At 37.1% G+C, this 22,964-nt stretch overlaps 1 protein-coding gene and 1 pseudogene across 9 annotated transcripts in view; both read right to left on the bottom strand.

The window, feature by feature from the left end:
- SLC25A26 (solute carrier family 25 member 26) overlaps positions 1–22,964 on the bottom strand; it is a 189,934-nt gene that overhangs the window by 33,527 nt on the left and 133,443 nt on the right. The gene's annotated exons all lie outside the window — the stretch shown is intronic.
- The window catches only part of LOC104005613 (developmental pluripotency-associated protein 4-like), a 32,243-nt pseudogene continuing 27,751 nt past the window's right edge, over positions 18,473–22,964 (bottom strand).

The following is a 22,964-nucleotide window of genomic DNA, read 5'->3' as shown; positions in this document are numbered from 1 at the left end:
GGAAAAAAGAGGCAAGGAAGAAAGAGGAAGCAGACAGAGCTACTTGCAAGAGTCAAACTTGAGAAACAGGACTCCAGGAACAGAGCAGCCAGTGGGAAGCTCGCACCCTTCAAGGAAGGATCACCAAGTCAGTCAATGCTAGGGGAGTGGAGAGGTTCTAACAAAACACAGGGGGATGTGGGTCTGAGCACTGATCACGTCCCAGGCACAGCTAGGGAGGGGAGTCATGCGTAGTAATGAAGTATGAGTGGTCAAGAGAATCACCACACTTAGAGTTAGGTATTTACGATGAGCTGTCTAACAGTAAGGGCTAGAACTACCAACACTTCTCATGTGCCAGGTACTCTGCAAATATGCACTTTGTAAGCTTTATTTCACTGAATCCTCACAACACATGCTGAGACAGTTAGGGAGTATTACTTCCTTCATTTTATAGTTGATGAGACTGAGGTTCAAAGACGCTGTGTAACGCCTAAAGGCAGTTAGGAGGTAAGAAGCCCAGATAATCTGACTCTAGAGTCTTATCTAACTACTACTATACCCAGGAGACATCTAAATTATCTGCATATAAATTCACCCACAGTACAATCTGTTATTAATTTTCTGAAATTCAAACTTAAGACACCCATGTCATATTTCCTAAGATAAAAATGTCTTAACACCAGTGGACCCCACCCAGCAGCTGAAGTAATGTCCAGTCACAGCCCAGGGGACCAGTGCTGGTGGTGGTGATGCCCACGAACACGCACACGCCACGGGCCCAGTACTGGCATTGCACAGGCAGCCCAGCTGCAAGGGAAAAGTAAACGTGGACTTTGAACATTATCATTATCACTACATGTGGGTGGGTGGGTGTGGGTGTAAATGTCCCAGTTTCAGAGGAATTAATGGGTATTTACCTTCACGTGAATTGAGGGCATTGTTCTGTCTTTTTTTTTTTTTTTTTTTTTGAGACAGAGTCTTGCTTTGTCGGTCAGGCTGGAGTGCAGTGGCACGATCTCAGCTCACTGCAACCTCCATCTCCTGGGCTCAAGCAATTCTCCTGTCTCAGCCTCCCGAGTAGCTGGGATTACAGGCATGTGCCACCACGCCTGGCTAATTTTTGTATTTTTAGTAGAGACGGGGTTTTACCATGTTAGCCAGGCTGGTCTCGAACTCCTGACCTCAAGTGATCCGCCCACCTTGGCCTGGTATTGTTATTTCCTAAATATTTATATTTAATCAGAAATTTAAAGATTAGCATCATCTGTCTTACTCAGCTACAGCAAATGATGGCCCCAAGTTTGACAGACAGTGACCATAGAAAGAAAATCTGTCTACCATTCAGGAAGGAAATGTCAATGAGAAAAAAAGATCAATGTCAATAGCCTGGACTAATTTGACAAGCTAGAATCTCAGGGAAGTTTGTTATCATCATAAACAGGCAGCCAGCCCCCCCGAATGTCGAAGTTCCATAACAGTAGTTAAATACAGTTTTTTATTGTCACAAAAACATAAAAGCATCTGACACTATCCATTCTGAAACTCAAGCATTATATTTCCAATTAATTATCAAAACAATAACTTGACTGTGTAATAGGTTTCTAAAAGCTTTTCTAAATTTTTTAAACTTTATAATATGTAATAAAATATGCCCCAAAAGACTGACAGTATGATTATGGATTAGTAAGAAGGTAAATATTTCATAAGATGAAAAAAGATTTAAAATTTACTCTAACAATCCACATTGGCATCATTCACTTCTCAATTAAAATCACCTACAAATTGCACTGAATGTTATCTGCTCTTACTTGGTACTTAATACTTTAGATTTTGAATTCTATCATTAAACATTTTGCCCATTTCCTTTAATGAAAGTTATTCATTGAGCTGCTCCTTCAGTTTAAAGAAATAATTTTAAAATCACACATTTGGAATGGCCATACTATTCCACTGGGTATTTATTTTAAAAAGGGAGCTGACAGTAAACCCCAGCTTTACTCTCTAAAACAAGATTGACAGTCTAAAGTAATTAAATATGCTATAAATGCCTAAATAATTAAATTTGCTTCTGACTTCTAGTAGTGAAATAGCCCTCATAAATTCCTGTGTGAAAATTTTTCAAATATTCTTCAAGTCAAAATTGTATCACACACATGTTGTCATTTACAATATGAACAAACAATAATGAAAATGTGTTCCACACATGTGAAAGATGGGCTGCCAGCAAATACAGCTCCATAGCTAAAACAAACACTTTTCCCAACGTCTACAGAACGTGGGCCCGTCAGAAAGCTAGCTCCCTCCCCGCGTCTGGCTTGAAGTTACATAACAGTGATTGTTTCTTCAAAACGTGGAATTTTATACCCCCAAACAGATGTAGGCTGTTATTCTAAAATGTTTTATAGATGAAGAAAATGAATAGCTGCACTCAGAGCTCTTATATTCCAAAACACAACATACCCATTTTATTGCACCTAAAGTTACAAAATGGCTCACTGTTGTGACCTGTTTAATGCCTCCATTTAAGATGTTTTGTTTGAATAAGGTTGTTAAGACCCAGGGCACTAATAAGTGAGCGGCAGTAAACCCAGCTACTATCAAAGACACAGATGGAGGGGCAAAAAACCTGCTAAAATTCAACATGGATTCCATTTAGTAATAAACAGAGCAATAATTCTATACAAGAGTGCATGTGAGGATTCCAGGTGAAATAGGGATAAAATGAAATCTGGGTGTGGTAAACAGGAAGGGCATGTTAGGCATCACTAATGAAATAAAGAACAAAATTACATTATGAGCACACTTCACCTATCACAAAGTGTAGGACTAGAATTATCTTTGAAGCCAATCAATGCTTCTATCCCTGTAATCTTAAAATAAATGTAACCTAATGGTCCTTCAATAAACAGCAAAGTGATTCAGAATACAACTGAAGAGATATGAAGATATTATTTCTAAGGTATCATTTAGCCCTAACGTTCTATTTTCAATAAAAAAAATTACATTACAATACCAATATATTTTTTAAAAATAAGTAAGACTTGACTGTAAGCTGCAATGAACATAATGCCACCACGGGTGATCTAGGAAGCCTAAGGACCAAGAAAGGCCATCTAAAAAGCTGTAAATTGGCAGAAATAACCCAGAACTCTCTAGCAATAGATTTAAAAAACACAGAAACCGTGTGCAAGACCTCTAGTTGAAGAACAGCATGGAATTGGTAGGCCTGCCATGTATAGCACAGTGGATCCAAGGACTGGCCCATTGCAATTTTCAAGAGATCTACAAGCGATTCACAGAAGGGTCTCCTTTTTCTTGCATGATGATTTCCAAATTCTAGTGGTTTAGAGTTTTCCATTCTACTGTCCCACCGACAACAAAACCATTCTTTTAAATACTCTGAACCTTTTCCAATTCAACCCCAGGGGTAACCAAGGACAAATGAAGTTGAAGACCTAAAATTTCCTTGTCCCATAGTGATAATTATTCTTAAAAAAACAACAACAAAAGTGAGAACCATTCAAAGCTAGTCTGCTAGTATTAAACATAGCAGGAAAGAATTCCAATAGTTAAATACATTCTGATTTTTAAAATTTAACTACTACAGTTCATTTATTTACACCGTACATAAAGAAAAGAGCATATACCCAATAAAAGAAAATAACCTAAAAGGAGGAAAATTGAAAGTGAATTACTCCTTAGGTTAATAAAAACATATTAACATTCCTAAAGCATCTTTCCAAAGAAAACATAAACACATGAGTAAAAGAATCTAACAGAGAAAAGGAGATGAGTGTGAACAGTTTGACTGTTAAGTAAATCTTTCAGATTTCAAGGCCAGGGGCATTAGGAGTATCTCCAAACACAACTCAGTACATTAGTCATAAATGCTATCACTGAAGGTAATGATTAGATTTTCTTTTTCCACATTCTACAGAATCATCACAGTAATTTTGTGTAGATGGAAGTGGCTCCTAATGTATCACTTTACATATTAGACTGCCAGTTAAATAACACTATTTTGTAATGAAGATAATGGCAATGTCAAATTAGTCTGTTATTCACTATACTTCTAAAGCCCTGGAAACAAGTTTCACTGTTTTTAAGAAGTATTTAAATATTTGACACTGACTTATGATAAAAATGCTCATCAAAATAAGAATGGAAGGGAACTTCCTCAATCTGATAAAATATACCTCCAACAATGTATGGCTAATATCATTCTTAATGGTGACAGACTGAACGCTTTCCCCTTAAGATCATGAATAAGGTAAGGATGTTTATTTTCACCACTTCTATTCAACATTGTGTTGAAGGTCCTAGTCAATGCAATCAGGCAAGAAAAACAAATACAAATATAAAAGAAATAAAAAGCAAAGATTGAAAAGAAGTAAAACTGTCCCCATTTACAAATGACATGATTGTTTTTGCTGAGAATCTTAAGGAATCAACACACACACACATTCTTTCCCTCTCCAACAGAATTTCTAAACAGTAGCAGCAAATAAATGAAAAACGACTTTTTTTTTACAAAAAATTATATTTACAATATTATTAAAACCTGATTCAAAAAGTTACATAAAAATGCCAAGGATGTGGAATAACCAAAACAATCCTGAAAGATGTAATAAAGGTGGAGTATTGACAATATTTGATTTCAAGATTTACTCTAAAACTACTATAATCAAAACAGTGATCAGAGTAACAAGGCATAAGGATAAACAATGAAACAGAGGAGAGTGTTCATAAACAATATTTTCAATAAATGGCACTAAAACAACTGAATATCCACAGCATAAAAATAAGCCTTGACCCCAACCTCAAAACCCTACACAAAAATTAATGAGAGCTGGATCACAAACCTAAAGATAAAAGCTCAATCCATAAAGCTTTTAAAAGAAAACATGTGAGAACGGGTGATCCGTGGATAGGAGGAAATTTCTGGGACCGCAAGACGCAATAACCACAAAAGAAAAAAAACTTTAGAAAAATTAATTTACATCAAATTTTAAAACTTCTGCTCATCAAAAGGTACTGTTAAGAAAAATCCCAATGGAATATTCTGCACAAATAGAAAAATCCAAAATCCACCACCAAAATTCATATGGACCTCAAGGTACCCCAATGAAAGCTGGAGGTCTCATACTTTCTGATTTCAAAAGTAGCTACAATGAACAAAACTGTGTTGTAGTGGCATCAAGACAGACATATAGACCAGTGAAATAAAACAGCCCAGAAATAAGGCTTCACATATATGGTTAAACAATCTTCGACAAGGGTGCCAAGACCATTCAACAGCGAAAGGACAATCTTTTCAACAAACGATATTGGGAAAAATGGATGTCCAGATGAAAAAGAATGAGCCTGGACCCTTACCTCATACCCTATATAAAAATTAAAGTGGATGAAAGAACTAAACATAAGACCTAAAACCACAAAACCCCCAGAAGAAAACACAGGGAAGTTCTTCACAACATTAGATTTGGCAATGATTTCTTGGATATGACACAAAAAGCAAGGCAACAAAAGCAAAAAGAAATAAATGGGACTACATCAAAATTAAAAACATATGTGCATCAATGAATGCAATTAACAGCATAAAAAGACAACCTATGGAATAAGAGAAAATATTTGCAAATCATATATCTGATAAGGGGTTAATATCCAGAATATATAAAGAATCCAACAAAACAACCAGATTTTAAAAAAGCAAAGAATTTAAATAGACATCATTCTAGAGAAGATACACAAATAGACAACAAGCATATAAAAAGATGTTTATCATCACTATCATTAGGGAAATGCAAATAAAAACCATGATGAGATACAAACTCCCACCCTTTAGAAGGGCTACTAGCAACAAAAACAGAAAATAACAAGTGCTGGCAAGGATATGAAAAAAATGAAACCCTTGTTCACTGTTGGTGAACAAGGGATATGCAAGGCTGCAGTCACTTGAAAACAGTATGGCTCTTCTTCAAAAAAATTTAAGTAGTAGAATTACCATAAAATCCAGCAATTCCATTTCTAGGTATAAACCTAATAAAAAGGCAAGCCACAGAGTGGAATATTTGCAAAATGTGTATTTAACAAATGACTTGCGTTTAAAATATAAAAAGAACTTTCAAACCTCAACAATAAAAAGAAAGCTTGATTTTTAAAATGTGCACAAGACTTGAAGAAGCACTTCACAAAGGAAGATCAGTAACATAAGCACCTGATTCAACATCATTAGTCATCAGGGAAATGCTGAATAAAATCCACTGATAAAACAATTTGATGGTTCCTTAAAAAGTTAAACACAGAATGACCTTATGATCCAGCAATTTTGCTCCTGGGTATACAGCCAAAATAACTGAAAACAGACTCAAACAGACACTTGCATCCCAGCCTGCAGCATAAGTCACAACAGCTGAACATTCTAAGTACATTAACACATAAATGAATAAATAAAATATGGTATATACATACAACGGGATGGAGTATTATTCAGCCATAAAAAGGAATAAAGTTCTGATACATGCCACAATATGGATAAACTCTGAAAACACCATGCCAGGTAAAATAAGCCAGACATAAAAGAACTAATGTATGATTATAATCATATGAAATATCTAGAATAGGCAAATTCATAGAGATAGAAGCTACATTAGAAGTTGTAGTTTGTGTGGGAACTGCGTTAGAAGCTGTAGTTTCGCTAGGGGAAGGGGAAAGCAGGAAGCTCTGTACTCAATGATACAACCTTTCTGTCTGAAGTGATAAAAAGGTTTTAGGAATAGATAGTAATGACTGTTACACAACACTGTGAATGTAATTAATGATACTGAATCTTACACTTTAAATGTTTAAAATGGCAAATACTATGATTATGGTAGTGGCAATTTTACCACGATTTAAAAATTTTTTTTTAGAAACCGCAATGAGGTGCCGTTATCCACTAAAATGGCAGAAATCAAAAGACTGAGAAAACCAAACAACTGAAAGGATATGGAGCAACCACAACTTTCATACTTTGCTGGTGGGAATGTAAAACTTTGAAAGGTGGTTTTTTGAAAGAGAAATTTTACTCCTAGGTATTTATCCAAGAGCAATGACAATATATGTCCACAAAAAGATTTATACATTAATGTCACAACAGCTTTAATCACAACAGCTAACGTCCATCAATAAGAGAAGGGCTAAACAAATTGTGGTGTATTCATATAAAGGAATATTAGTAATACAATGAAAAAAATTATTGATACATTGCTGTAACATGGACAACCCTTACACAGGTTTTACTGAGCAAAAGAAGAAACAAAAAGAGTGCAGACTATATGATTCTATTCATATAAAATTCCAGAAAAGGCAAAAATAACCTGGGCAGGCAGAATGGGACTGAAGATGAGAGAACTTTCTGGGAATAGGGAAATATTCAATATCATAAGGATATGGGGATTACACGACTATACATTTGTCAAAAGTGTACATATATAATTTGTGCATTTCAATATATATGAATTTTACCTAAAAATGTACTGTAAAAAATATAATAGTAGTCAAGGTGAAGAATGAGCATAGACATAAATGAAATAAAAATGGCAGAATATTGATAGCTTTTGCAGGTTGGTGATGGGTACTGCATGGTTCATTATATTATAAACTCTGTTTACTTTCTGTACATCTGAAATTTTCCATAATAAAAAATAAGTGTATGTGTAAAGCATGACATTTGCATTATTAAAATTAATATACAGAAGTTCAACCAAAGTTAACTGTCATTAACAATTTGGAATAAATCTTCTGATTTATCTCAACACATTTAGTTTTAATTTCTGGTGGTTTGTTTTAAACATTAGCATGTGTTCCAAAATTTGATTTTTTCCCCCTAAACAATATCTTAGATATTTCCATGTTGATTAATATATTAATAGATCTATCATTCTTTCTAATGCAGAGAATTTCATAATATTTAACTGTCCCTCATTGATGGCTTATTTCTATTTTTCTTCCTCATAAAACACAACTTTTGTTTAATCAATCATTTCTAATGTGTAGGACATTCTAGCTGTATCATACAGACTGTAAATATTCCTCAACATACCTCACACTAACATGGTAGGTTAAGACCCAGCGTTAACATTTCCACAGTACAGTCATCCTTAGAAAATGCCCAGTGTGAACATCTGGGTATATCAGAACACAAAGAAATCTGCTGCTGTTAGGTATCAAGTTTAACAAATCAATCAAAACGAAAATCACAAAATTACACTGGCTTTCACAGTTGAAGTGAGTGACTGTAATGCAAAATTCAATTTAAACTGATCCCCCAGCTAATGTTCAATATTTGCTTTTAGATTTTATCCTATTTCCAGGAGTCTGTAAGCATTACTGATACAGTGCAATTATGGTATCAAGATTTTCCAACACATGTCTGATTTAGCAAAATATAAAATACGATGTCACAGTAGATACAAGTTGTACCTCACCTAAAAATAAAGTTTTAAAAAGGAACAATTTTTGCTAGTTGAGGTTCTTAATAAAAGCAGGAACACTTGAAAAGTTTTTAAAAATCTATTACTAATTCTACACATACACACATATACCTATGTTCCACTTATTTTCATTGGCTTCCTGGAATGAACTCTGTATCACACCACAATTTTTAAAATTGTCACTCGGCAATCAGGATGATTCTTGTTCATGAAACCTGAAAACTTCTTGTATGTAAGAAGCAATCCAAGAAGTTCATTTTTGGTTATTCACAGTCATTTCCAGTATGTTAAGCAGTACTGACTTCAGTCCTTTAAGAAAATAGCCAGGCAGTAGTTGAGGGAGGTAAACTTAAGACTCAGAAATTCCAAAACCAGAATTCCTATCAAAACGTTAGAACTCGCACAGGGTCAGGAAACAGATGTTTTTAGTTAGAATTTGCATGCAACTTTAATCTTTTATCAAATATAATCCGGTTGCCTTAAGATTTTTTTCTTGCAGCTGAGAATGACATCACTGTGTACAGTTCCATTGTCTTTCCCACCCCCAACTTTCCTTCCCTTTCAGCAGCACATTTTAGCATCTCTTTACCGAGACAACAAAGAGGGGAGAGGAAAAATGAATGGCCAATGCGTCAAGAAACACAACAATAAAAGGTAGATTTTATTTTACTTATTATTCTATCAAATGTCCTTGTTAACAAAGGCATATGCTTATTTATCCAGGCTTTCCCTATTTCTGAGCAATTTTTCTGGTACCAAAGATGTTTTAATTGATGGCTTCCCAAATTCTAAAAAATAAAATTTTAAAACCTAGCCAGGAACAAGAAAGGTTCTCATCTAATATTCAAATCATTTGTATAGATACATCCTCTGTGCATTTATGCAAAATTACAATTAGAAAAGAATCATGAAAAACATTAATAAAAAGCAGCTTGTTGGGTGGTTAAGGCCCTGTGAACAGCTCCATAGCTTCCTCCTTTCTCACCTGCCTACTCATCTACTCTCCTTCCTTCCTCCCTCCCTCCCTCCCCACCACCACCAACTTTCCCAAAACAATCCAGTATTAAAAGCACCTTTGAAAGCAGCCCTGTTAAAAAAAGATGGCAACCAGGAGGCTTAGTAGTAATGCAGCATGGACCAATTTATACTGCTGTATGGTCGGAAGACAGAAGGGGCTGAGGAACAGAAGAGAAGACAGTAAGCTTGATAAGGCAGGCAGGGGAGGTGTCTGGCTTACTTCTCATCACATCCAGCATCTCACCTAACAGGACACTCGATACATATTTCTTACATCAGTGAATGGAGGAAAGGCAAAGAAAGGGACGAAGAAAAGGGAGGGGATAAGGCTAAAAGAGTTAGGGGAGAACCCAGGTCTTGTGGCTCATGGTCCAAGGAATAATATTACTGTTTCTACTCATCTACTGCTGATTTACAATATTTGTTAGAACACTGTGTTAAGAGCAGAATACTAAGACCAAAGAAAAGTGAATATCAATTATATACAAAAAGGATAAAACACAAAAATAAATCCCATTCTTTACATTTATTCGTCAGTTAATCCAACAGGCCAGATAAATATGCACATATACACATCCCAGGAATTCCCAACTCTGTAAAGTCACTCCATAAATGCTTTCCCAATTACTTCTTATTTATGATAATAGAAAACAGCACCACCATCCAGATGTTGAGATCTACAAATAATCTGCTTTATACATTTAAAGAAAAGCCATGCTTCACAACCATAATTTGGAGCAGAATTTAGGGCATTTAATAAATGGGCAATTAACAGCCACAAGACACTGCCCCCAAGTTACTGTTTTTTTCCCCAGTTGTTACACAGGTTGGAACCTATTATATAACTTGTAAACACTCTACCACAAGTAATCAGTGTTTGACCCTAATTACAACAGTTCATTTATATCAGCCAATTAAGAGATAAATCAGAAGAGATAGAAAATAGAACGTAGGATCTGATACAGATTTTTAAAGTTGGTAGGAGAAATAAGTATCAGCTAATAAAAGGAGAAACAAGAAATTAAACCAGATTTTATCAGTTAGCTTTGCTGCAGTAACAACACAACCCTCAAATCTCGGTGGCATACATCACACGTGTATTTCCCAGTCACATTACATGTTAGCTCTGGGTTAGCTATGGCTGCCCTCAAAGCTGTGGCTTTTGCCCTGAGTGTCTTCTTACCCAGAATCCAATCCAGAAGAAAAGATCACATTTGGGACATGCTATTCTCAAGTCAAAAGGCAGAAGCAAGAGGGATGACAGAAACCTGCTACACCTCCTAAAGCTTCCGCTCAGGGCCAGGCACAGTAATTCACACCTATAATCCTAGCACTTTGGGAGGCTGAGGCCGGTGGATCAGTTAAGGCCAAAAGTTCGAGACCAGCCTGGCCAACATACCAAAATCTCGTCTCTACTAAGAATACAAAAAATTAGCCAGGCATGGTGGCACACATCTGTAATCCCAGCTACTCGGGAGGCTGAGGCACAAGAGTCACTGGAACCCGGGAGATGGAGGCCACACTGAGCCGAGATCATGCCACTGCACTCCAGCCTGGGTGACAGAGCAAGACTCTGTCTCAAAACAAAACAAAACAAAGAAACAAACAAAGCTTCTGTTCAGAACTGATATACATCCACTCATACTCCATTGGCTAAGTCTCAAAATCAAGTCTGACTATGCGACAGGGAGACACAACAAATCAAATCACACTGCAACAGACAGGGAAGTATCATCAATCTTCTCAGAGAGAAAGAAGCAAAAGGTTGAGAATAATATATCACTCCTATAGGTCTTCTAGTTTCCATGCCAAAGGCTGTTTTACCTACTATTGTTAAGTCTAGACAAAAGATCCACAACTGTTAAGGGAATGAAAACATAAAAAATCTAGGCCCAAAAGGATTCTAGAAAGAGTCAGACACAAACTCACCTCCCTTTACCTCCATTACCATTTTCAATCTGTCTGCTGCAATAGAACACAGCCCCGGGACCTGCAGACAGCTAAATGGAAGCGAAGACTTGCACTCTCTGTAATACAGAGGAGGGAACTGGAGTGTGTGCTTTTTGTTTGTTTGTTTTTTGTTTTTCTAGGTTCTGGACAAGTATCTGGAGACAAGCCTCTCTGAACCCTAGAACAAGGACCACAAACTAACGGTTCTAAGAAAAGCCTGGTCCACAGAGATCTGATGACCCTTGGGTGGGGAACAGGGAAGGCAGAACATCTATATCTCCTTGAATCATTAGAGGCCAAAATCAGACCTGGGTCCTAATAAGCTGACCAAGAAAACACAACAACACATAAAGAGGCTGAGCATCCAGAAAGACAGGGGTCAAGATGGAGGGAATAAACCCCAAATCAAACAGAGTTGCTTGGAGAGAGAAAGGCCAATATGAGTCGGAAAAATTAAGGGACAGTGGGGAGATTTAACTACAGCAGAGAGAAGCTTTCCCACATCTAAAAACATGATTTTCCAAAAAAAAATATAGTAGATTAAATGAAGGAAAGAATGGCTCATGACGAAGATCCAAATTTGTGGTCTGGAAGGTCAAATGGAAAAAACAGCTCAAAGCAACAAAATAGAAATGACGACAGAAAAGATAAGAGACTTGGAGGACAGATCTAATAAGATGAACAGCAGTACCAGCTGAAGAAAGATGAAAAGACGGAGGAGAGGCAGTAATAAAGCAGAAGAATATTCGCTTGGGCCAAAGAAAGACCTTGGTCTGCCGATTAAAAGAGCTCATGTTATTCTACACACAGATCTTGACACATCCTACTAAATTCCTGACTCTATAAGAAAATATTTTTACAAGCTTACAGGTAGGTAGAACATAGTACTTCGGGAAAAAAAAATTAGAGGCAACAGACTTCTCACCCGCGACAATGGAAGCCATAGCAATGGCTCTAGCAAAATACTGAGAGAAAAGTAGCAAACCCCAAACACAACACCTGTCACTTGTCCTGAAAAAAAAATGTATGTATGGATACTCAGAAAATACACCACCCACATATGTCATATAGAAAAACACCTGAGAAAGATCTCTGATTGAGAGACAAATGAATTAGAGACCTCTGGGGAAGGACGGGAGAGACAAGAGCAGCAAGAAGTCAACCCTGTCTGTGCCTGCACCTGCTTTCTCTATAGATACACAGTTTCGTGTATCTGTATCTATTCCACTAGACAGATAATAAAGTTCAAGCACTGGCTGGGCACAGCGGCTCATGCCTGTAATCCTAGCACTTTGGGAGGCCAAGGCAGGCGGATGGCTTGAGTTCAGGAGTTCAAGACCAGCCTGGGAAACACAGTGAGACCTCATCTCAACAAAAATAAAAAAAGAAAATCCAAGTGCTGCCAAATTACACTTGTAAGTCTAATTCTAGAAAATCATCAGTTGTAAGGCACATCTCAATTCCAGAGGTGCTAAAATGCAAAAAAAAAAAAAAGTGCTTTAGTTTTATGAAATATGGTAGTTATATATATTCAATCTAAATGAGTACTATTAATTGTTATGGCAACACGTAATAAATTCTAAATAAGAATACTTGAAACAAAACAGATGTACGGCAAAGTATTATCTGCTAAGGACTGAATTGAAAGTATGAAAATGTCAAAGGAATATCAAAGCATTGGAAGAAGGGCTAAACACAGTAGGAGTAGGTGCATGCTAAGCCTCTTGGCTGGAGGCAGGCCGTGGTGGCTCACGCCTGTAATCTCAGCACTTTGGGAGGCAGAGGCAGGTGAATCACCTGAGGTCAGGAGTTCGAGACCAGCCTGGCCAACATGGTGAAACCCCATCTGTACCAAAAATACAAAAATTAGCCAGGCTAATTTTTGGTGTTGCGCACCTGTAATCCCAGCTACTCAAGAGCCTGAGGCAGGAGAATTGCTTGGACCTGGGAGGCGGGGGATGAAGCGAGCCAAGATCGTGCCATTGCACTCCAGCCTGGGCAACACAGCGAGACTCTGTCTCAAAAAAAAACAAAAAAAACAAAAAACTTTTTGCCTGGGTGTGGAGAAAGCAGAACAAGAGGAAAGTGAAAATATTCCAAAGTTATCACCTTACTGAGGAGGGATGTAAGCAGGAGACAGAAGTTATTATAGCAAAGACAAGTTGGTGGGGAAAGTCACATGTTTTATTTTTAAATAATGGCATATAAACATTTCTGAGTACAGGGAAAGAAAAGGTCACCATTAACGGAATGGAAATATACAGTAGAATTTCCAAAGTAACAAGACATTTTTTAAAAAAGAAACCCAAAATAAATTGATCAAACCAGCAAAAACCAGATATAAGAAACTGCAAGTTAAAATATGTAGCAAAGAAAGCAAGAAAAAACTATATGACACATGAAGAAAGTAAATTATTCCCCATTAAAAGACCTATCTATATTCTGTTTAAAAAAAACACACACATAAAACAAAATAAAGAAGTCTTGGAAATAAAAGGATAGGCATGGAAATGAGATTTAAAAGGTTAAAATGACTAAATGGGATTTTTTAAAGGGTATTAAGTAACGACAAAAGCCATGCTTTATGAAAATAGTATATCACAAACCAATACTCAAACTAAAATACAGCAGTTAAATGAAATACAAATTCAAACTACATAGGGATGCCTACTGTTTGCAGTATCAATCAACATTCCTTAAGAGTACTGGTGAATACAGTAAAAGAAAAAATAACTTGGTGGAAACACGGGAAAAGGAAGGGAGGAAGGGAGAAAGAAAAAACTTTTCTTACTCTCATACAATTACTTTTGCCCTAGAAAACCCAGAAGTTTAGATATAGCATAGTACCAGAGTTATATATAGATATATAAACTAAACAATAATTAATAAGCACTTTAAATAAGGCTCTCTTAAAAGAAGAGATATTGTTTCCATATATGTAAATAATATCTAAATTATATTAATAATAAATCTAAGGTTTTAAAAAATGACTGAGATATACAAACTCTCACAAATCACTACCCAAGAAAAGGAGTAACCAAGATTTTCCCATGGATTCTGTTCTTGAAGGACAAACAGCTATAGGCTGGTAGTTTATCTTGGATCTGATTCCTTGCAAATGAGTGTGGTTCTTCCAGTATCAAAAGAATTTTCTTATAAGAAAAGTTTCATATTTGAGGAAGTGTTACTTAAAAAATTTATAGACAGAATCATTCATGACATTCGTTTAACTTTTTGAATGGGCAAAAGTTTGTGTGGATGTTTCAGCAGTTTACAAACTTCGTGTATTCTGACAAAAAAAAAATGCCTACCCACTCCCCCCACCCCACCATTTGTCTATTAACTTAAGGATCACTTATATAGATATTATCATTGTTAGCTAACATCTCAAGGCACAAGTTAGGATAAAGCACACTGCCTACAACAGAGGTAGAATACACAGAAATATATAGATGCAGATATGAACAGACACACATGAAATATATTTTATATATATCCTACTCCTGTTGTACACTAACATTTAACATGCACACACATATATATAACATATACAACATTTAAATAATCCTGATAATTGTGCAAAATTCTGGCTGACCTGTTGTCACATCTGATTGGAACATCAGTGTTTTTCCCTGTCTACTCAGCGTTTCCATTAGGTTGTCTAATAGTTATCTTAAACTAAACATGTCCAAACTCAACTTCTAATCTTCCTCCCAAACCTGCTCTACCTACAGTTTCTCCATCTTAAAGATGACTATATAGGCCCAGTTGTATAGGCCAAACCAGACCCTGGAGTCACTTTTGACAGCTTGCTCTCTCACACAAACTGCATCCTATCTGCCAGGCTAACTTACTGGAAGCTCCTGATGTCAAGAGTGTACTGAAAAATGAGCAGAAAGCATAAAGGTAAGGATGGGGTGACAGTAGGGTGTCCTAATGAATCAAAGCCCCTAGAACAGCATCTGGCACATAGGAGGTTCTCTGTAATTATTTACTGACGGATTAGATCCCTACAAAAAACATGCTAAAGCAGTTATAAAGATCAATACCATAGCTTTTAAATCTAGAAGTTAATTTATAATCTCTACCTACATCAGTATTAAAATGCATTGGAGAAACTGATGCCTATAATCCCAGCACATTGGGAGTCTGAGGCAGGAGGACGGATTGAGGCCAGGAGTTCGAGGTAACAGTGATGGAGCAAGGCTGTAGCTCATAAATAAACAAATAAGTAAAACTGAATAAAGTAGGAGGAAAAAAATTGGAACAATCTGTCACAAAATACTAATGGTCTTTTCGCGTCTGTTAGTGCCTTTCTTCTTTCAATTTTCTTACATTTAAAAGTGTAATAAATATCCAATTCCTTTATAATAGAAAAATTTCTTTTAAAACTCTAATGGAAACTGATCTCAACATTGTCTAACACTTATATTCATTCTTAGGGGTAAGGAAATAGGGAAAAAAAAGGGAGAACTAGTTAAAAGCAAACTGATCACAATGTTTTTCATTATTAAGCAGGCACACACTCCAACTTGCTCCTGGGGTAAACAATCCTTTGGTTTTCCAATTCAGTACCACTTACACGCATAAAATTCGAATGACTTTCTAAATGTGTTTGGTTAACAGAAGGATGCAGAATTTTAAGAAAATGAGGAGGTCCTTAAGTATGACACATTAAAAAGAAATTTACAGAGAGACTCCAAGAGGAGAGAAATAAAAATTATGGTATGCATGCAAATTAAATATGAAAATGGAAAATCTTTTGCAGAGAACTTTACAGTAAGCTCTTATTTTACTGAAAGGGCCACCGACTTAATATGAAATTCCAATGTAAAAATCAAAAAAGTCACATATCCATATTTCACGTCTTTAAAATCAAGGTAAGAATAATAATGGCAAACCCTTAGTGATCACAATGTGCCAGGTGCTGTCTGAAGTACTTTACATACTTTACAAATACGTCATAATACATAACTAATTCTAATGAAACTTTTAAAAAGCTAGGTGGCACATATGTTGGATTTTTAAAAAGGTTGGCCAGGAGAAAATAATACTGTAAATCACCTGCTCAGAGGGTAATTTTTCCTTAAAGATATGTTCTCCTAATCCAGTAAGGAAATATTAAATTTCTTAAAACACTTTAAATGGTGCCATTTAGACAACAAATAGAAACTTAAGGGCATAAGTCGAAATGCAAGTAATTTTATTAAAAGAAAATCTTATAAAGAGAAACTAAGTGTTTTACTGCTAACTAGGAAATGTTCAAGACACACAGGCTTTATTGATTAAGAATGTATAATACTTCTAAAAAGATGCCTAAGTTATTTCTTGAATGCTGAGAGACTTTAAAGATCTTTTAATATAGATGACTTTAGCAGCTGTCGATGAATGGAGGTACTGTTAAATAGGAAACAGAAGTGGATCAGCTGACAGACCTTTTAGAGTCCTATCTTCAAAGGAAAGAGGATGAAAATAAACCATTTAAAAACATGTGAGCTGATGAGGAAATCTAGAGTCCACAGCTGATCTCCTATTTATTAGTAGGTAATGTGTTAGGACCACATGCTCTGAGTTTATGACTATGAAGGTCTAACACTGATTCACGTGAGCAGTGCCTCACAGAACCAGCTTTCATACTAAATCAAGTTATATGGGGAAAGTAGTTGAAGTCTAACTATAAAGAAACACCTTCTGTATGAAATAACCTGTTCTTTGAATTTGCATCTTGATAGGACTTTTACTCTCTTTTCATATCATTACAAAAGAATGCATCATCATCACAATACTAAACAAAACACAAAATAATCTGCACAACTTTTTTAAGGGAAAAATGTGTGTATTGTTTATTACACTGAACAATTCTGACCACCAACAACCAATGGCAGGCGGGAGGGAATAACACTGAGACCATAAAACCATCTTGCTTCTTAACAAACTTTCCTCCTTCACTTTAACATTTTTGAGGATTCTTTCCCAAACCTATTAATTCCATATCATGATGGTTACAAATTTTCCAATTCCGCCACTCCTTTCAGCGCATTATTTTTTGTATCTTCATTAAAGTGGCAAAAAAAAAAATCCCCTACTTGTAATAATAAAGCAATGTTGGAAACAGACATTAAAACACAGGACAAGTGAAAAACAGATCTGTCCTAAGACTCACAGGACTATAAATTTAGGAAGTACACAAAAAATTACAAATTAAACTCAATTTGATACATTAAATACATGTAGCTTTTTGTATGTCAATCATACAACAAGTGGTTTTAAAACAAATGATCCAACCCATACTACCAACTAATAAACAAAAAAATAAGCAAATGAATCATGAAAAAAAAATCATCCTTTTTGGATTAATCCTTTCAGTGAAGAACACTAACAATTATTTACATTGCAATGAATACAGTTCCCTAAATATAACAAATGAATTATTTTATATACACGTTTCATTTTTATTTTTGGAGAACTGGTTAATAAATATATTTTAAGTTCAATGTATTATATATTTATGAGTGGGAAGCAATCTTAAACATTTTTAACAGCAGAAATATATAAAACAATTATAAGTGGAAATAATACAGACAAAGTGCCTTGTGTTTTTATCCCGGAGTCAAACCACAGAAATCTTAGGTTACTAAGAAAACTTTGAAAAACATTATTTTGAATATTAAAAATCATGCATTTTGGGGAGGGAGAATATTAACGGCCTTTCTTTGACTTAAAATACTTTACAATTTATGAAATATACAAGTTGGAATGGAGCAACTCCTAAAATAACCAGTACTGTGAGGAGGGAAATTGAGCACAGACACAAACTACTGTTTCTTCACTCAACCTGTTCCCAATGCTCAGCTGAAGAAGTTCCCACCTAAAAGAGCAGAAGTCATTCTATTTTAGAGGGGTAGTGTGAATGATTTTTTCTATGTATTAACTAGAATTAAATAGTAATTTGTAAAATGCTTTTCCATTTTTAAACATGAGAGTCTCTACCTGAAACCACAAAGCAGCAGGTACTGCCAGGGTCTTAGGCTAACATCTGCAACCCACCAGTCTGCATGGCCTATAAGTAGGTGTGGAGAGGACCAGAGTTCACCTGTCAGCAGCACCACAGACTCGACTGTCCGGGCTTTCTGCCATTAATTACCAGAGATGTGCCCTTTTTCTTGGTATTCTTTTTCCGCTGGAGGCTTCGAAGATCTTGTTCCTATGAACACATTTGGGGCTCAACATACTGTCTGCAGGGTGTGGGGGTGGAAAATTGGAGGCAGGAAGCAAGAGGCGTGCGTGCACTCACTCTCCCTTCCTGCTTCTCGGGAACCCAGGCTTGTCCAGCATGAAACTGGAGGTGAACCCAACCATCTGTGTCTGCAGGGAGACTTCTCCTGTGGAGCACACGCCACTTGACACCACTCTTGTGGATCCATTCACTGCCTCTGGCATCCCTGCCCTGGCTGCAATTCTGGCCCAGGAGGCCAGCAAAGCCTCTGGGGCAGAAGCTGTCACCACAACTGTATTAACTCCTTCAAGGAGAGCAGCGGACTCTACCAGGGCAGGCAACCCCTCCTCAGGAAGAGAGCCACTTTGGGAGGATGCATCTCCTCAGAACTTTGCAGGGACATTTCCCCCTTTTCCACCTTTCATTTTTTTCATAACGTCTTCCAGATTCTGGCCTCTTTTTCCTGTGCTAGGACTATCCTTTCGATTTGGGTAGATACTCAGTATCTCCACTTAGCTATTTCACAGGCACTCTGTATGTCCTGCAATCTAGCCCATAGGCTGAAGCCCCAACACCCAAAGCCTATCCTTCTCCTGGGTTCCTGAGCTCAGCCAATATGGTCACTATGCATCCAGGTGGTTGTGTCAGAAACCTGTGGATGCTTCTTGGCACCTCATTTCTCTTCAGAAGCTAGCAGCCAATCCTATCTTGTGAATTTGCTCTCCTAAATATTTCTTCAATCTATTTCTCCCTAATGTACTCCTAGTCCAAGCTACTATTACTTTTCACCTGGACAACTGCAACACCCCGACTCATCTCTGTTCAACCTCTTTTTATTCCCCTACCACGATCCATTCTCCAGAGGAGCCAGAGGCAACATTAAGAAAACAGACCAAACTGATCACCTTCTGTTTATAAAACCTTCAGTGATTTTTTGTTGCATTTAGGATGAAGGAAAATGTCCTTCCATGGTCCTGGAGGCCCTGCATGCGCTGGCTCATTTCCAGCTACTGGACCCTCCTTGGTGCTTTACGCTACACTGGCCTTATCTCCGGGGCCTTCTTACATATGATTCCTCTGCCTGGGCTGCTGGCCTTCCCTGCACCCCCTTATCACCTAGTTAGTTACTATTCGTAAATCAGAACTCAGACCCAACAGCATACCCTCAGGAAAATGCCATTAACTCGTCCAGACTAGATCAGGTGTCCTACTTAGACATTCTCATAGCGCCTATAAAGCACTCGTTACATTCTAATTAAACAATGTTGGTTTCACTTACCAGACTGTGAACTAGGCAAGAGGCAAAAGCAAGGCCCACACTGATCTTCTTAACAGATGTTTCCCCTATGCATAGTACCTGGTACATATGAAAGACTGAATATGCCTTTGTAAATGAATCCATGAGCTGACCACCTATCCATCCATCAATCAATCTACAAAACCTCATTAAGCTACTATATAAACAAGATAGGTGTGCATCACCTCACCTTTCTTTAATTTGTATTTGATTTTTATTCTGGCTATCTTTTATTTTTCACTGAATATATGCCTTACGTCTCCCATAAACTGAAGCTGCATGAATGCTTCTGAGGGAAATGCTTGTACTAGAATTGTGGAAACACTGAAGGAGACCAAGATAAGGCAAGGGTTGTCAATCCTCCAACATAAAGAAAAATCCAATCTGAATTTCTCTCAGAAGGACCCTCTCCACCCCCTAATAAGATAGTATATAAGCCCAAAATTCGAACTGTCTATTTGAGTCACATTTATTTGTGAATTCCTGGGTACATATATACACCATCAAATCTATTTTTTCTCTTGCTACTCTGTCTTTTGTCACTATAATTTGTAGGCCCCCAACTACCAAATGTAAGAGAGTAAAGAAAAAAGATTTTTTCCTTCTCGCAAAAGACAGAGAATATAAGGCAAAAAAAAAAAAAAAAAAAAAAACTGTGCTTACAAAAGAACTTTAATAATGAAACCATCTTTGCAAAAATCACGAGAGTGAGAAAAATCTGACCTAACCAACTCCATCTTGCTTCTAGCCTCCCAAGCTGCTCTTGTTCATTCCTGGGTGCAGGCCAAACTAACTTTGGGAGGAATTTAGTTCAGAGTTTAACTTTGAAATAAAGATGGTAACAGCCCCTCCCTGAAACAAACTCCCTCCTTGCTTAGGGACCAGATCCCCTTTGTAAAACTAACAAATTAGCCACATGATTAGAAATTATGGCTCAGGAATCATGCAGCCAGAGGCCACAAGATTCCTAACCTCCCCAATTGCTCCCATGGATAACATTACTATTGTAAGACCTAAGACTGGTGTTCAAGGTATTTTTCAGACTCTGCATTCTGACAGACCAGCTGGCATCACTCAGACCAATAAAATCTGGCTCAACTAGTTTTGCAATCCCACTCAGGAACAGAAGACAGCAAGAAAACCGGCTTCATTCAATCCACTAGGATTACATCCCTCACTCAACCAAACAGCATTCCCCATTCCCTAGCCCCCTGCTGTCAAACTACACACACACACACACACACACACACACACACACACACACACATTTTTTAACAAACAGGGAGTCTTCTTAAAAACACACATTTTTTTTCATTGCCCAGGCTGGAGTGTAACGGCTATTCACAGGCACTATCCCACTACTGATCAGCATGGGAGTTTTGACCTACTCTGTTTCCAACCTGGGCCAGTTCACCCCTCCTTAGGCAACATAGTAGTCCTTGCTTCCAGGAGGTCATCACATTGATACTGAACTTAGTGTGGACACCCAATTGGTATACTGCTCTACAGCCCAGACCTCCTGGACTCAACAGATCCTCCTGTCTCAGCCTCCCAAGTAGCTGGGACAACAGGTGCACACCACCACACCCAGTATGTCAAAACTGTCTTTATTTTAATTGATTTATTTATTTTTTGAGACAGGGCCTCAGTTTGTCACTCAGGCTGCAGAGCAGTGGCACAAACAAGGTTCACTGCAGCCTTGACCTCCCAGGCTCAAGCCATCCCTCACCAGAACCCCCCAAATGGCTGGGATTACAGGCACGCACCACTAGGCCCAGCTAATTTTTGTATTTTTTTTCTTTTTGTAGAGACAGCATCTCACCACATTGCCCAAGCTGGTCTCAAACTCCTAAGGCTCAACCAATCCGCCTGCCTCAGCCTCTCAAAGTGCTGGGATTACAGGCCAAACTATCTTTAAAAAATCCCAGCCTCTGAATTTTCACTAAGGCTGAGTAATATAAAACTCCGGTCTCCCATTTACCCAGCTCTACGTGTATTAAACTCTTTCTCTATCGCAATTCCCTTGTCTTGATAAATTGGCTCTGTCTGGGCAGCAGGCAAGAACTTGTTGGGTGGTTACAATAACTGATATAATACATTATTTTAGACATAGTACATTAATTAAGACCAGAGTATTATTTTTATCACTATAAGGTTGACTGGAAAATGTGGTTTTAGTTCAGTCAAAGCCTGTTAAAGGCAAGACACTCAATACCAATGTGGCATCTACTAACCCTCTCTCTTCCATCACTCCTTCCATTGCCCCACCCAATCTGAGGGAATGACCGCATTTACACACATTAGTAGCCTTATGCTGTTCCACCTCAGAGAGGAAACAGGCATCTCCACTATGCCTATTTCTAATGCTCAGAGCAGCTACTATAGTACATTCCTACTTCAAAAAGACTCATTTTCAATAGAAACCTTTGTAAAGAAATGAGTTTTATAATACCTTACTTGATTATCTTGAAATTTTCATTTTGATGCAATATAAACTGTAATAATTAAAAACCAAGAAGGTAAAAAAGAGATTGGGAGAAATTTGCTCCCACTTGATCACAAAACCTAACTATAAATATACTATTAAAAACTTGCAGAAAATTCTTTATATCAATGATCTGTAGTCTTCAATATCAGGCACTCAAAATAATTGAAGTCTAGAATGAAAAAGTCCATCTAGCAACTGATAATTTACCACTGACTGAGTGCTGAGCTATAAATTTAGTTAGAAGTTGAAGCCATGGCATATGTATAAAACTTCAAATTCTAAGTCTACATTCATTTGCCCATGCTTGTTTGTTATTAAAACCACATGTTGTCACTGAATCATTTTACAGTTCATTTGAGACAAACATGCAGAAAATTGTGGGAAACAAATAAAGTCCTAAAAGTCTGTTAAAGGCAAGATACTCAATGCCAATGCAACCTCAGTTATGAGGCTTTGTGAAGCCTAAGCTAAAAAGTGTATCTGTGGTTGAAAAGAGGTTTGTCTTAATAAGAAAACTCCACTGCAGCTGTAATGAGATTG

This window comes from Pan troglodytes, chromosome 2, assembly GCF_028858775.2.
Source record: "Pan troglodytes isolate AG18354 chromosome 2, NHGRI_mPanTro3-v2.0_pri, whole genome shotgun sequence".
In the NCBI taxonomy this organism is placed as follows: Eukaryota; Metazoa; Chordata; class Mammalia; order Primates; family Hominidae; genus Pan; species Pan troglodytes.
The sequence above is the reverse complement of the archived record's forward strand: the minus strand, read 5'-3'. Positions and strand labels throughout refer to the sequence as shown.